Source organism: Hemiscyllium ocellatum, chromosome 32 (assembly GCF_020745735.1).
Source record: "Hemiscyllium ocellatum isolate sHemOce1 chromosome 32, sHemOce1.pat.X.cur, whole genome shotgun sequence".
NCBI lineage: Eukaryota > Metazoa > Chordata > Chondrichthyes > Orectolobiformes > Hemiscylliidae > Hemiscyllium > Hemiscyllium ocellatum.
This window is the reverse complement of record NC_083432.1, coordinates 47044678-47059807: the sequence shown is the minus strand read 5'-3', so window position 1 is coordinate 47059807 and position 15130 is coordinate 47044678.

Here is a 15130-nt window from a genome sequence, read left to right as displayed (position 1 = left end):
GTCTTTAATCATTTAGAGTGGGGATGCAGGTTTCAATTGATTAATATGTAAATCCCAGAACTACTTTCAAGTCACAGTCCCAAGATAACTTCAGGTTTTATTAAAAAGGAAGTGACATCTCAACTCGGACAAAGCATTAAAGGTGTGAGGTTAGACTCTGTCTATGTCCCAACCTTTAGTTAGTTTCAGAAGTAGGAATTTATAACATCGCATTGGACTGACTGCTGAAGATTGAACTTGAAAGAACATTGACAAACCACCATAGCAATCAATGCAAAAATGAAACTTGTGATCTAGTAGCTAATAATTATTTCAACATAAAAGTTTAGTTTTTACACTGTCCAGACCAGAAATGTCTTCAGATTACTAGAAGTTCAGAAAATTTAAGCTCTTGGTTTTGAGTAATTTGGAAAAAGATTCTGTCATTCATATGAAAGAAGTGGGGAGAATCTGTTAAGTTGAATCGAAAGGTCAGGTGTATAGGGATAATTTCTCCAGTTTTGAGTGTCTGCAATGGATGATGTCAGCAAAACAAATGAAACTTTAACTGTATTTTATGGCTTTCAAACTGTATTCTATATTTATGTAACTGATTTTTTTTGTGTAATAAACCTCTTGTTGAAGAAACTCTGCCTGTTTCAGTTAATGACCACCACATTAACAAAAGTTCAAAAAAAAATTTATTAAGCCAGGTTTCATTCTGAGATCTGATTTGCCCAGTAGGACCATCAGCTGGAGTCAGGACGGAGTCAGGACAGAGGCTACTTGGGTATTAGGAAATGTCTAAAATGTTAGTGGCTTGGAATACATGAAGATATGGAGAAATTCTGGCAGACATAGCATTTCAGGTAATGAGAAAACACAAACCATCAAGTAAACGTTCATCTTTAATTCTGATATCAGCTTTCAAAGCACTCTTTTTCAGGATCTGGCCAGCTTGTGTAGGACTCCTGGCCCTGCCTAAAAGTAATAATCATGGTTGTTTGACAATCTGAATGGAGATAGAGTGGGGAAGGTGGTGGTGCAATAACATCTTGGTGTCCTTGTACAACAGTTGTTGCAGGTAAGCATTCAGGTGCAGCAGGTGGTAATAAAGGCAAATGGTATGATGGCCTTCATCGCAGGAGAATCCACATACAGGAGCAAGGATATCTTGCTGCAATTGTAGAGGGCCATGGTGAGGCCACATTTGGAGTATTATGTGCTGTTTTGGTTTTCTTATCTGAAGAAGGATGTTGTGGCAGTGGAGGGAGTGCAACAAAGATTTCTGGGATGGCAGGACTGACATATGAAGGGAGGATCAGTTAGGATTATGTTCATTGGAGTTTCGAAGAAGTGAGAAGGCGAAATAGGGGAGCAGGGGAAGAACCTTGTAGATATCTATAAAATTCTAGCTGGATGAGACAAACAGAGGAAGGATGCTCTTGACAAGCTGTCAGTCCAGAACTAGGGGTAAGGATATGGGATCAGAGTGAGAGGAGGAAAACTTTCTTCAGAGAATGGCGGTCCTTTGGAATTCTTTGCTGCAGCAAGTGGTTGAGGCTAAAAAAACTTGAATGTTTTCAAAGAGTTATATATAGTTCTGAGAATTAATCAAAGCATATGGGGTAAATGGTAACAGGATACTGAGTTGGATGATCATCCATGATTTTATTGAACAGCAGAGTAGGCCGAAGGGACTAAATAGCTGAAAATGTGTTGCTGGTAAAAGCACAGCAGGTTAGGCAGCATCCAAGGAACAGGAAATTCGACGTTTCGGGCCAGAGCCCTTCGAAGGGCTCTGGCTCGAAACGTTGAATTTCCTGTTCCTTGGATGCTGCCTAACCTGCTGTGCTTTAACCAGCAACACATTTTCAGCTCTGATCTCCAGCATCTGCAGACCTCACTTTTTACTTGAAGGGACTAAATAACCTTCTCCTGCTATTTTTCACATTTCTATTTCGTGAGGAAGTACTTTTGGGAAAAATTACTAGAAAAATAAGTGAAAACATTAGTCCATTTCTTTTTACAAGATATGGATGACCTAAAGAAATACAAGCAGATCAAAATGCACCATTAACGTTTTGATGACTAACCAGTAAGGTTATTCAAGGATCATGCAACTTTTTAAATCTATATCAATAATTTGAATGTGTTCAACAAACCTGGAAAGAACATTTACATACAACTTGAATGATTAGTTACAATCAGCCAAATTAGTCATATGTTTGACTAAAAGTAAATTTATCAAAACAAAACGGAGTTATTTGATCACCCTGCGTATTCCTGATGAAGGGCTTATGCTCGAAACGTCGAATTCTCTATTCCTGAGATGCTGCCTAACCTGCTGTGCTTTGACCAGCAACACATTTGCAGCTGTGATCTCCAGCATCTGCAGACCTCATTTTTTACTTGCAGCTGTGGAACAAGACCAAGTTGCATCAAGCAAACCAAAAATAAGGGCCATCTTGGATTTTCTCCAATTCCAGACAAGATACAGAAATCTGTGATGCATTTGCATGCGTGAATTTAATCAAATATTTGTTTCAAGTTTTATTACTAGCGTTGCTCACTTAATGAATCTGGTTAAAGAAAGGCAAGAAATTTGACGAGACAAATTCAAAGGTTAGAGTGCCTTTGATAAATGGAAACTTGTGCTTACAACCAGACATGTTTTAGCAGCACCAAATTGAGAAGTAATTTAAACTGGCTGTTGATGTCAGTATTGAGGCTGTACTGCTCCAGGAAGTGGAGATTGGGGGGTTAAACAGTTATTTTTCTAAGAAATTAAATGTGTCTAATATTTGATGTTGAAAAATCGAAGACACTAAGTTGGTGGATTTTAAACTGCTTCCCTATGCAATAATCTTGTGGATAATCAGATTTTAACCTCAGATCTGCATTCTCACCTATCCTTGCTGCTAACCTTTCAACTACTCACTTAACAAGAATCTATCCACATTTGCTTTCCAATAATCAAAGTCTTTTTCTAGGCAATTCAGGAGGAGAACTCCAAAATGAAACTAGGTTGACTGGAAATATCTTTACATGCATTTAAATGAGGCTTTTAAAAAACTGTCATCTTAAGTAGTTAATTGCTTTAGGAAAGGAAAAAGTAAATTGGGCTGTTGCCTAGGAACAAAGTCTCCCATGACATAATGAGAGTTTCCCTTTAGAAAGGGAGAGCTATCCGTAAAGACAGTGAGCCTACAGAAGTTTTTCAAATTGAAGTCGGCTGTTGTCGGCTGCAAAGGGACTTAGATATGATGCAGAGCTGGGCTGAGGAGTGGCAGATGGAGTTCAACCCTGCCAAGTGTGAGGTTGTCCATTTTGGAAGAACAAATAAGAATGCGGAATACAGGGTTAACGGTAGGGTTCTTAGTCAGGTGGAGGAATAGAGGGATCTTGGGGTCTATGTACATAGATCTTTGAAAGTTGCCACTCAGGTGGATAGAGCTTGTAAGAAGGCCTATGGTGTATTAGCGTTCATTAGCAGAGGGATTGAATTCAAGAGTCGTGAAGTGATGTTGCAGCTGTACAGGACTTTGGTTAGGCCACATTTGGAGTACTGTGTGCAGTTCTGGTCGCCTCACTTTAGGAAAGATGTGGAAGCTTTGGAGAGGGTGCAGAGAAGATTTACCAGGATGTTGCCTGGAATGGAGAATAGGTCGTACGAGGATAGGTTGAGAGTTCTCGGCCTTTTCTCGTTGGAACGGTGAAGGATGAGGGGTGACTTGATAGAGGTTTATAAGATGATCAGAGGAATAGATAGAGTAGACAGTCAGAAACTTTTTCCCCGGGTACAACAGAGTATTACAAGGGGACATAAATTTAAGGTGAAGGGTGGAAGGTATAGGGGACATGTCAGGGGTGGGTTCTTTACCCAGAGAGTGGTGGGGGCATGGAATGCGCTGCCCGTGGCAGTGGTAGAGTCAGAATCATTGGCGACCTTTAAGCGGCAATTGGATAGGTACATGGATGGGTGCTTAATCTAGGATAGATGTTTGGCACAACATCGTGGGCCGAAGGGTCTGTTCTGTGCTGTATTGTTCTATGTTCTATGAAGTGTGTCCTTCAAGGAGAAACATTTTGCAAGAGCAACAGTGCATTTTAGTGGTTCCCCGAAGAGTCAGGACAGAATAAAGCAAGTTCTGATGGGATTTAATGTCCCTAAGAAAAAAATCCAGAAACTGAAGGCTGTATAAGACGACTTTAAGGAACTTTATGAGAAGTGAGCTGTTAGCAGTTTAAGAGTCTCAAAAAGAGACATGTACTAAAGATGAAAACATGTGAACAAAGAACTTTCAAATGAAGGGTCATTCTGATTCCACGGAGACTTGAATATCTGTACAGTTGCTGAGGTGAAGGTAAAAATCTTTAGATGTAGGTTTGCTCACTGAGCGGGAAGGTTCGTTTTCAGATGTTTCATCACATACAGTGAGCCTCTGGATGAAGCATTTATATTTATATGTTTGAGTTTCCTTGGGTTGATGTCATTTCTTTGGTGACATCATTTTCTGTTCTTTTTCTCAGGGGTGGTAAATGGGATCCAAGTCAGTATTGACTAACACCAAACACATCAACTTGGATCCCATTTATCACCCCCTGAACAAAAACAGGAAATGACATCACCAACCTAAGGAAACCCAAACATATAAATAGAAAGCAGGCTACACCACCAGTGCTTCGTTTGGAGGCTTACTGAAAATGTTACCTAAGTATGGTGATGAAACGTCTGAAAACAAACATTTCAGCTCAGCGAGCAAACCTACATCCAGAACCTCAACCTGAGCTACAAATCTTCTCAGAAGTCTTTAAAATCTTTACATGCAGTATTTGTAATAAGATCTTTTCAGTTCTTGCATGTTGTAAACCAGTTATAATAAAACATTAATGTGAAGAAGTACATTGAATATATTCACAAGGCTGCCAATCAAAAACAGGAATTGCTAGAAAACTTCAGCAGAGCTGGCAGCATCTGTGGAGAGAAAGCTTTTAATGTTTCAGGTCAAGTGACTCAAAACTGATTGTAGTTAGGAAACAGTTGGCTTGTGTGTGTGTGTGTGTATGTGTGTGTATAAGGGGAGGAGGAAGTGATAGGTAGAGATGAAGCCTAGAGAGAACAACAGTTGGGCAGGTAAATGAATGGGTAAAGGTATACTGGGGAAATCTGAAGCTGATAATTGGGACCATTAGTAGTTGACAGTGGGTTGGTTGTGGTAGCAGCCCATGTGATGTCAAGGTCTGGGGTTGGGAATAAGGAAATGGAAAGGTGTAAAATAAGGCCTGAAAATTATTGAGCTCAATATGGAGTCCTGAAAGTTGCAGGATCCCGAAACGAAAAATGAGGTGCTGTTCTCCACAGCTTCACTGGAGCACTGCAGCAAGACTGAGACAGAGATGTTCACCAGGATACAGGAAGCTCAGGCTAATTTTTGCTAACAGAATATAGGTGTTCTCTCGAAGTAGTCACCAGTCTGTGTTGTTTCCCCAATGTAGAGGACACCACTTAGTGAGTAGCAAATACAGTAGACTAGATTGAGTGATGTGCAGGTAAATCTCTGCTTTACCTGCATTAAGTAGGGAGGAAGTAACAGGCACGTGTTAACGACTGTGCTATTACAAGGAAAGTTGCTGTAGGGTATAAAGTGGTGTCGGGAGTGGAGTGGACTTGGGTGTCCCAGAGGAAATGATTCCTGCAGAAGGCTGACAAGGGAGGAGAGGGGAATGAGTGTCTTGTGGTGGTGTCATGTTGGATATGGCATTAATGACAGCTAGTACTGGTGGGATATCAAGTGAGGACGAGGGGACTACAATGCTGTTGTGGGAGGAAAGAGATGGGCCAGATGTTGATAAGGGCCCATGAAACACAGTGGTGAGTAATCCCCAGTTGAGGAAGGTGACTGATATTTTAGAGGCCTACTTGCCAAATCAGAATAGAAGAGGCTGAGACGGAGAAACTGGGAGCATGGAATGGATGCTTTACAGAAAAAGGGGAGTTGTGAAGATACACAGTCGTGGTAATTGTGGGAGTTGGTGGGTTTGTAGTGAATGTTGGTGGTCAGCCTATCACCAGAAGTGAAAATAGAGATGTTGAGGCGAAGGAGGAATCAGATGGTCGAGCGTGTAGATGAGAGAAGGGTGAAAATTGGAAGCAAAATTAATAAACTTTTCCAATCCGGGATGAGAAAGGGAAGCAGCATGGATGATGTAATTGATGTACCGGAGGAAGAGTTGTGGGTAGGAACTGGGACAAAAAATAATCCACTTATCCCACAAAGAACTGACATAACTGGGCCCATGCAGGTACCTATGGGCACACCTTTGACCTGAAGAAAGTGAGAGGCATTAAAGAAGTTGTTGTTCAAAGTGAGGATGTTTCAGACCTTTTCTCCAGGTAGAAGTGGACAGTCCTGCAACTACCCTGATGGGGGGTCAGACCTATAAAAGGATTGCACATCCCTGGCGAAGAGGTGGTGGTTAGAGCCGGCACACTCAAAATTCTGAAACTGAAGGCATCAGAATCATGAATGTAAGCAGGAAGGAACTGGACAAGAGGCAAAAAGAAGAGTCGAGGTAGGAAGAGATGAGTTCTGTGGGGAGGAGCAGGCATAAACAATAAACCTGCAGGGCAGTCCTGTTTATGGAAGGTAGGAGCAGACTGCGTGGGGTTGGGAACTGTGAGCTTGGAAGGAGATCACCAGATGAAATGAGATTAGCCACTGATGTTCAGTGGTGATATAATCCATGAGTAAATTTAGAGAGCTTGCACTCAGCCTCCACAACTTAGAGGTCAGTACGTCAGATAACAACAGTACCACCCATGGCAGCGATTTTTGTTCTTGTTCCGGAATTAAAACATCCACAGTTCTTTGGCTCTTTTGTGAATAATGTTGTGACTGACCACCACATACCAAATTATAAAATGAAAACTTATAGTCTATCAAGCCAGGTTTCACTCTGGAGTCAGACGACTGGTGTTAGCTGGGATCATAGAGAGTTCCTTGATGTCAACCTCAAATCAAGTGTTTGCTTTTTAATAATGGGTAATCATTCTCTCCTTGTGTCTGGAATTCAGTTCCTTTGCTTAAGTTGTTTGGGCTTAAGTTGTAATCAAAATCTGCAGCTGAATGGAGCTGTGGAATACAAAGTATTGGAGAGTTATGTTGTTGGCAGCAAGTGGCAATCGAGAACCCTTTTAATAAAAGTCAGCTATTGGGATGGTAATTAGCCAAATTCGACTTGTCCTGCCTTTTGTAAACTGAATACACTTGGTCAATTGCTCAAATTCTCAATCAAAACGTTAGCTAATTCTTCCTCCCAAACCCCTGTACTCAAAAAAAAAGACCAGCTTCTCAAAACTTTCCACATACATAAAATTCTCCACAACTGGTAATATTCTTAGAAATCTCATCTACAGCTGTGATCATATCTTCCAATAATGGAACACCAGAATCATTCCTGGCACTTTACCTGTGGCCTAACTAAACAGTTTGAAATTTTAACTGGAAGGGAATGTAAGACAAGGGTAGATCTGGGCTCAATTACAATGACCCCATTACAAAGTAACCTACCTCCATACACTAAGGTGGTAGCTAGCCACAAACAGACTCCAGTTCTGGAAACGCAGCTAGTGCTTTTTAACAGCTTCCCTGGCAAGAGTGAAGTGAATTAGCATTTATTAAATTAGAAGATTTATCAACTACCCTCATTTTGCAATCCTGGTTTTATGCCATGGGCATTCATTCTCACTTTTTTTTGCAGTGTTAGTAACCTTACTGAAAGATTTAAGGTTAAAGTTTAACTATTATCACAGGTTCCTTTATAATCTACACAGCAAGTTGACAACCATTGTGTATAAGAAAGAACTCAAGAATTCTATCAAGTTAATTTCTGACAACTGTTTCTCCTAAAAGCATAATGCACTGCAAATTGTCAAATTCATAAAACCAAATGGATTGATATATTAAATATACAATTCAATTTATTCACTGAAATTAGGGGGAACTAGCCATTTGGATACAGAACTGGCTCAAAGGTAGAAGATAGAGGGTGGTGGTGGAGGGTTGTTTTTCAGACTGGAGACCTGTGACCAGTGGAGTGCTACAAGGATCAGTGTTGGGTCCTCTACTTTTTGTCATTTACATAAATGATTTGGATGTGAGCATAAGAGGTACAGTTAGTAAGTTTGCAGATGACACCAAAATTGGAGATGTAATGGACAGCAAAGAGGGTTACCTCAGATTACAACAGGATCTGTACCAGATGGGCCAATGGGCTGAGAAGTGGCAGATGGAGTTTAATTCGGATAAATGCAAGGTGCTGCATTTTGGGAAAGCAAATCTTAGCAGGACTTATACATTTAATGGTAAGGTCCTAGGGAGTGTTGCTGAACAAAGAGACCTTGGAGTGCAGGTTCATAGCTCCTTGAAAGTGGAGTCGCAGGTAGATAGGATAGCGAAGAAGGCGTTTGGTATGCTTTCTTTTATGCTTCAGAGTACTGAGTGCAGGAGTTGGGAGGTCATGTTGTGGCTGTACAGGACATTGGTTAGGCTGCTGTTGGATACTGCGTGCAATTCTGGTCTCCTTCCTATCAGAAAGATGTTATGAAACTCGAAAGGGTTCAGAAAAGATTTACAAGGATGTTGCCAGAGTTGGAGGATTTGAGCTATAGGGAGAGGCTGAACAGGTTGGGGCTGTTTTCCCTGGAGCGTCGAAGGCTGAGGGGTGACCTTACAGAGGTTTACAAAATTAGGAGGGGCATGGATAGGGTAAATAGGCAAAGTCTTTTCCCTGGGGTCGGGGAATCCAGAACTAAAGGGCGTAGGTTTAAGGTGAGAGGGAAAAGATATAGAAGAGACCTAAGGGACAACTTTTTCACGCAGAGGGTGGTACGTGTATGGAATGAGCTGCCAGAGGAAGTGGTGGAGGCCGGTACAATTGCAACATTTAAGAGGCATTTGGATAGGTATATGAATGGGAAGGGTTTGGAGGGATGTGGGCCAGATGCTGGCAGGTGGGACTAGATTGGGTTGGGATAGCTGGTCGGCATGGACGGGTTGGACCGAAGGGTCTGTTTCCATGCTGTACATCTCTATGACTATGAACATCTCGAACAATGGTCTTTACTTCATCTCTTGATTAACTTTACATTGTGCTAGTATTTAGAATTAGATTTTGCTGTCGCATGTTCTCAAGTATAAGAATACAAGAGTACACTGACATGTACAAAGTCATTATTCTCCAGTGCCATCTTGGTTACCAGAAAGTATGAAAACACTAACTTAAAGTAGCAATACTATATTCTTGATCAGAATTAGACTTCAGCATTCTATATTATCACTCCCAGTTATTTTTTAAAGTTTATCCATTGAGCAAATAAAATTGGTACAAGAGCACATGGCTACCACTTTGTGAATGCTCGCAGACATTTTGTGTACTATACTATCGTATGTCAGGCTAATCACAACAATGACTGATTGGGCTGAAGTCAGAAATAGGAAAGGTGCAGTCACCTTCTTGGGTGTTTACTATAGGCCCCCCAATAGCAGCAGAGATGTGGAGGAACAGATTGGGAAACAGATTTTGGAAAGGTGCAGAAGCCACAGGGTCGTAGTCATGGGCGACTTCAACTTCCCAAATATTGATTGGAAGCTCTTTAGATCAAGTAGATTGGATGGGGCAGTGTTTGTGCAGTGTGTCCAGGAAGCTTTTCTAACTCAGTATGTAGATTGTCCAACCAGAGGGGAGGCCATATTGGATTTGGTACTTGGTAATGAGCCAGGACAAGTGATGGGCTTGTTAGTGGGTGAACATTTTGGTGATGGTGACCACAATTCTGTGACTTTCACCTTGGTCATGGAGAGAGATAGGTGCACACAACAGGGTAGATTTTACAATTGGGGGAAGGGAAATTACGATGCTGTAAGACAGGATTTGAGGAGCATAAGTTGGGAGCATAGGCTGTCAGGGAAGGATGTGGTGGAAATGTGGAACTTTTTCAAGGAGCAGATACGACGCGTCCTTGATATGTATGTACCTATCAGGCAGGAAAGAAATGGTCGTGTGAGGGAGCCTTGGTTGATGAGGGAGGTTGAATGTCTAGTAAAGAGGAAGAAGGAGGCTTACATAAGGTTGAGGAAACAGGGTTCAGACAGAGCAGTGGAGGGATACAGGATAGCCAGAAGGGACCTGAAGAAAGGGATTAGGAGAGCTAAGAGAGGGCATGAAAAATCCTTGGCGGATAGGATCAAGGATAACCCCAAGGCATTTTATGCGTATGTGAGAAACATGAGAATTACGAGAACGAGGGTAGGTCCGATCAAGGACAGTAGTGGGAGATTGTGTATTGAGTCGGAAGAGATAGGAGAGGTCTTGGACGAGTACTTTTCTTCAGTATTTACGAACGAGAGGGACCGTATTGTTGAAGAGGAGAGTGTGAAACGGACTGGTAAGCTAGAAGAGATACTTGTTAGGAAGGAAGATGTGTTGGACATTTTGAACAACTTGAGGATAGACAAGTCCCCCGGGCCTGACGGGATATATCCTAGGATTATGTGGGAAGCAAGAGAGGAAATTGCAGTACCGTTGGCAATGATCTTTTCATCTTCACGGTCAACGGGGGTGGTACCAGGGGACTGGAGAGTAGCGAATGTTGTGCCCCTGTTCAAAAAAGGGAATAGGGATAACCCTGGGAATTACTGGCCAGTCAGTCTTACTTCTGTGGTAGGCAAAGTAATGGAAAGGGTACTGAGGGATAGGATTTATGAATATCTGGAAAGACACTGCTTGATTAGGGACAGCCAGCACGGATTTGTGAAGGGTAGGTCTTGCCTTACAAGTCTTATTGAATTCTTTGAGGAGGTGACCAAGCATGTGGATGAGGGTAGAGCAGTGGATGTAGTGTACATGGATTTTAGTAAGGCATTTGATAAGGTTCCCCATGGTAGGCTTATGCGGAAAGTCAGGAGGCATGGGATAGAGGGAAACTTGGCCAATTGGATTGAAAACTGGCTAACTGGTCGAAGTCAGAGAGTGGTGGTAGATGGTAAATATTCAGCCTGGAGCCCAGTTACAAGTGGAGTTCCGCAGGGATCAGTTCTGGGTCCTCTGCTGTTTGTAATTTTTATTAATGACTTGGATGAGCGAGTCGAAGGGTGGGTCAGTAAATTTGCAGATGATACGAAGATTGGTGGAGTTGTGGACAGTGAGGAGGGCTGTTGTCGGCTGCAAAGGGACTTAGATATGATGCAGAGCTGGGCTGAGGAGTGGCAGATGGAGTTCAACCCTGCCAAGTGTGAGGTTGTCCATTTTGGAAGAACAAATAAGAATGCGGAATACAGGGTTAACGGTAGAGTTCTTAGTCAGGTGGAGGAACAGAGGGATCTTGGGGTCTATGTACATAGATCTTTGAAAGTTGCCACTCAGGTGGATAGAGCTTGTAAGAAGGCCTATGGTGTATTAGCGTTCATTAGCAGAGGGATTGAATTCAAGAGTCGTGAAGTGATGTTGCAGCTGTACAGGACTTTGGTTAGGCCACATTTGGAGTACTGTGTGCAGTTCTGGTCGCCTCACTTTAGGAAAGATGTGGAAGCTTTGGAGAGGGTGCAGAGAAGATTTACCAGGATGTTGCCTGGAATGGAGAATAGGTCATACGAGGACAGGTTGAGAGTTCTCGGCCTTTTCTCGTTGGAACGGCGAAGGATGAGGGGTGACTTGATAGAGGTTTATAAGATGATCAGAGGAATAGATAGAGTAGACAGTCAGAAACTTTTTCCCCGGGTACAACAGAGTATTACAAGGGGACATAAATTTAAGGTGAAGGGTGGAAGGTATAGGGGACATGTCAGGGGTGGGTTCTTTACCCAGAGAGTGGTGGGGGCATGGAATGCGCTGCCCGTGGCAGTGGTAGAGTCAGAATCATTGACGACCTTTAAGCGGCAATTGGATAGGTACATGGATGGGTGCTTAATCTAGGATAGATGTTCGGCACAACATCGTGGGCCGAAGGGCCTGTTCTGTGCTGTATTGTTCTATGTTCTATGACTGAGACTTTGTGACTAGCACTTCAACAGACATGGCTATTCTGACGCAGATTGTTTTTACGAGACTTGTAAATTTCCCCCCATAACTGCTTCCCAATAGTTCAGCAAATTTAGGGAAGAGAGTAGTGACATTTGATCTCAGTGAGAGTGTAACAGTTATCAACAAGGACCGCAACCAGAGTAGGGAAGAGAAAATCAGTACGGATTTGTTAGCTTAATAATTGTTGCCAGTGTGCAATAGAGGCAGTTTGCAGAAGTCAGCACATTAATTCACCATTGTAACCATAGTGCACTGGACAGGTTACTGTAAAAAAAATCTCTTTAGATACTGATCAATGTTAAATATACCAACCTTGACTCCAAGGTAGGTAACAGAGGGTGGTGGTAGAATGTTACTTTTCAGACATGAGGCCTGTGAGCAGCGCTGTACCACGAGTAGTAGTACTGGGTCCACTTTTTGTCATTTGTGTAAATGATTTGGATGTGAATACAGGAGGTATGGTTACTAAGTTTGCAGATGACACCAAAATTGTTAGTATAGTGGACAGTGAAAAAGATTACCACAGAATACAGAGGGACATTGGGTCAGATGAGCCGAGAAGTGGCAGATGGAGTCAAATTTGGATAAATGTGAGTTGCTACGTTTTGGTGGAGCAGTGTTTATACATTTAACGATTAAGGTCCTGGGGAGTGTTGCCAAAGATAGACCATAGGGTGCAAGTTTATAATTCCTTGAAAGTGGAGTCACAGGGTGGTGAAGGTGGCATCTGGTACACCTGCCTTTATTGGTCAGTGCACTGAGTATAGGAGCTGGGATGTCATGTTGTGGCTGTAGTGGACACTGGTTAGGCCATTTTTGGAATAGTGCGCGCAAATCTGGTCTCCCTGCTATAGGGAAGATATTGTGAAAATTGAAAGGGTTCAGAAAAGATGTCCAAGAATGTTGCCAAGGTTGGAGGGCTTGAGCTATAGGGTGAGGCTGAATAGACTGGGGTTATTTTCCCTGGAGCATTGGAGGCTGAGGGGTGATCTTATAGAAATTTATAAAATCATATGGGGCATGAATAGACAAGGTCTTTTTCCACTGTAGGGGAGTCCAAAACCAGAGGGCATAGATTTAAGGTGAAGGGGGCCAGAAGTTTTGAGACCTAAGGGGCAACTTTTTCATGCAGAGGGTCTTGTACATATGGAATAAGCTTTCAGAGGAAGTGGTGGAGGCTGGTACAATTACAATATTTAAAAGGCATCTAAATGGAAACATGAATAGGAAAGGTTTAGATGAATAAGGGCCAAATGCTGGCAAATGGGACTAGATTAATTGAGTTTTGGTTGGTATGGACAAGTTGGACCAAAGGGTCTGTTTCTGTGTTGTACATCTTTATGATTCTAGGTGTAGCAAACAACGCAAGTTTATGTAATTCACCAAAATAACACATTATGGAGTTAGAGAGTAATAGAGATGTACAGCATGAAAGTTGAAGATTTGGAAATGCATTACAACAATGACAGCCCTTCAGAAGTATATAATTGACAAGTGAAGTCGTTTGCATGTTGTGGAGAATGCCCTATACATGCAAATTTGTTTTCTTTCATCCTGGAGTGGTAGTTGAGGTCTTAGCAGAAAATGGACTTCAAGATGAATACAGCAGGAACCAAGAGAGAAAGTGCAAGGTATAAATTGTAGGTGTACTTCAGGGGATGCATGCAACTGAATTGAATGGAATGATTTGTCGCGCGTGTGCGTGTGTATTTTTATACACAGTGACAAGTGTAATATGTTACCACACTCTGGCACCATTTTGACTTTTCGAAGATATTAAGGCTGAAATTAAGACTTAAATATAAAAAGAGTTCAACTTCCTCCCTCTTGTGCTCTGCTCGACATTGGGGGTTCTCCACAACTGGTTCTGAGCCCGCTAACACCCCTACAATACAGTCCATTCCAGGATTACCAATTCAGGCCTAAGGTAATGGTCCTCTTATAAAATACAAAACTAATGGAGACCAGGTAAGGTAGAAAGGGGCTTAACATCAACAAATAGATTGCCAGCAGACAAGTATGTTTTGGCTCTATGGGTGAAACATCACTATACTGCCAGTTCCCTTATGATTATTTCCATCCAGTGGAATACTACCATTAACTAAATGCCTCAAGTGTACACAACCTGTGCCAGATTTTTGACACAGCTTTCCAATTGGTCTTGCTTGTCCATAATCTGGCAAATTGCTCCTTCAAGCATGTAATCAATTCCCTTTGGAAAGCTGTTAATGCATCTTCTTCCATCATTCTTTTTGACAATGCATTTCAAATCATCTTAATTGGCTGTGAAATGGAAATATTTCCCATTGCCGTAGACTCTTTTTGCCTTAAATCTGTCTTTTCTAGTTACCAATGTTCTGTACTGGAAACCTCTCTATTTATTCTCATCATGATTTTGAACACCTCTATCAAATCGCTTGTGCTCTAAGAACATAAATCCCCACTTCTCCAGTCTTTCTCTCCAGAGAAACTGTAATCTATCATCGCTGATATAAAAACCTCCTCTATCTCCTGTCCAATTTTAGGAAGAAGTGTTGTGCAAAGAATTGAACATAAATGCTCCAGCTGAGGCCTAACAGTGATTTACATAGAATTCAAGGATATCCTCTCTATTTTTGTATTAAGTGTAAACTAATAAAGTAAAGAATCTAATATACTTGCTCATTTTCAAAACAGCCTTCCAACTTCATCCTGTTGCTTTCGATACACTCAATTCTTCCACTGTTTCCCCAGTCCTCCCCCTGCCGCGCCCCCGCCCAATACCCAGCATTTTTCCCCATCAATTATAATCCTAGAAACACTGGAACTGATCCACAACTGCATTAAATTAATAAACAGAGGTTTTCCAATATAAATAATTAACAAACGGCCATCCATACCTTCCTCAGTCCATAGATCAGATTAGTAACTGGTCCAGGCTACAGTGAAACGAAGGATTAGAATATATTACACATGATGCGTAATATGATCTGAATCTTAAAATTAAACCCTGGCTTTATTCACACCCAGACTTTGAATACATAAACACCATCTAATATCACAATGCACAGAAAAAGCAAGAGACATA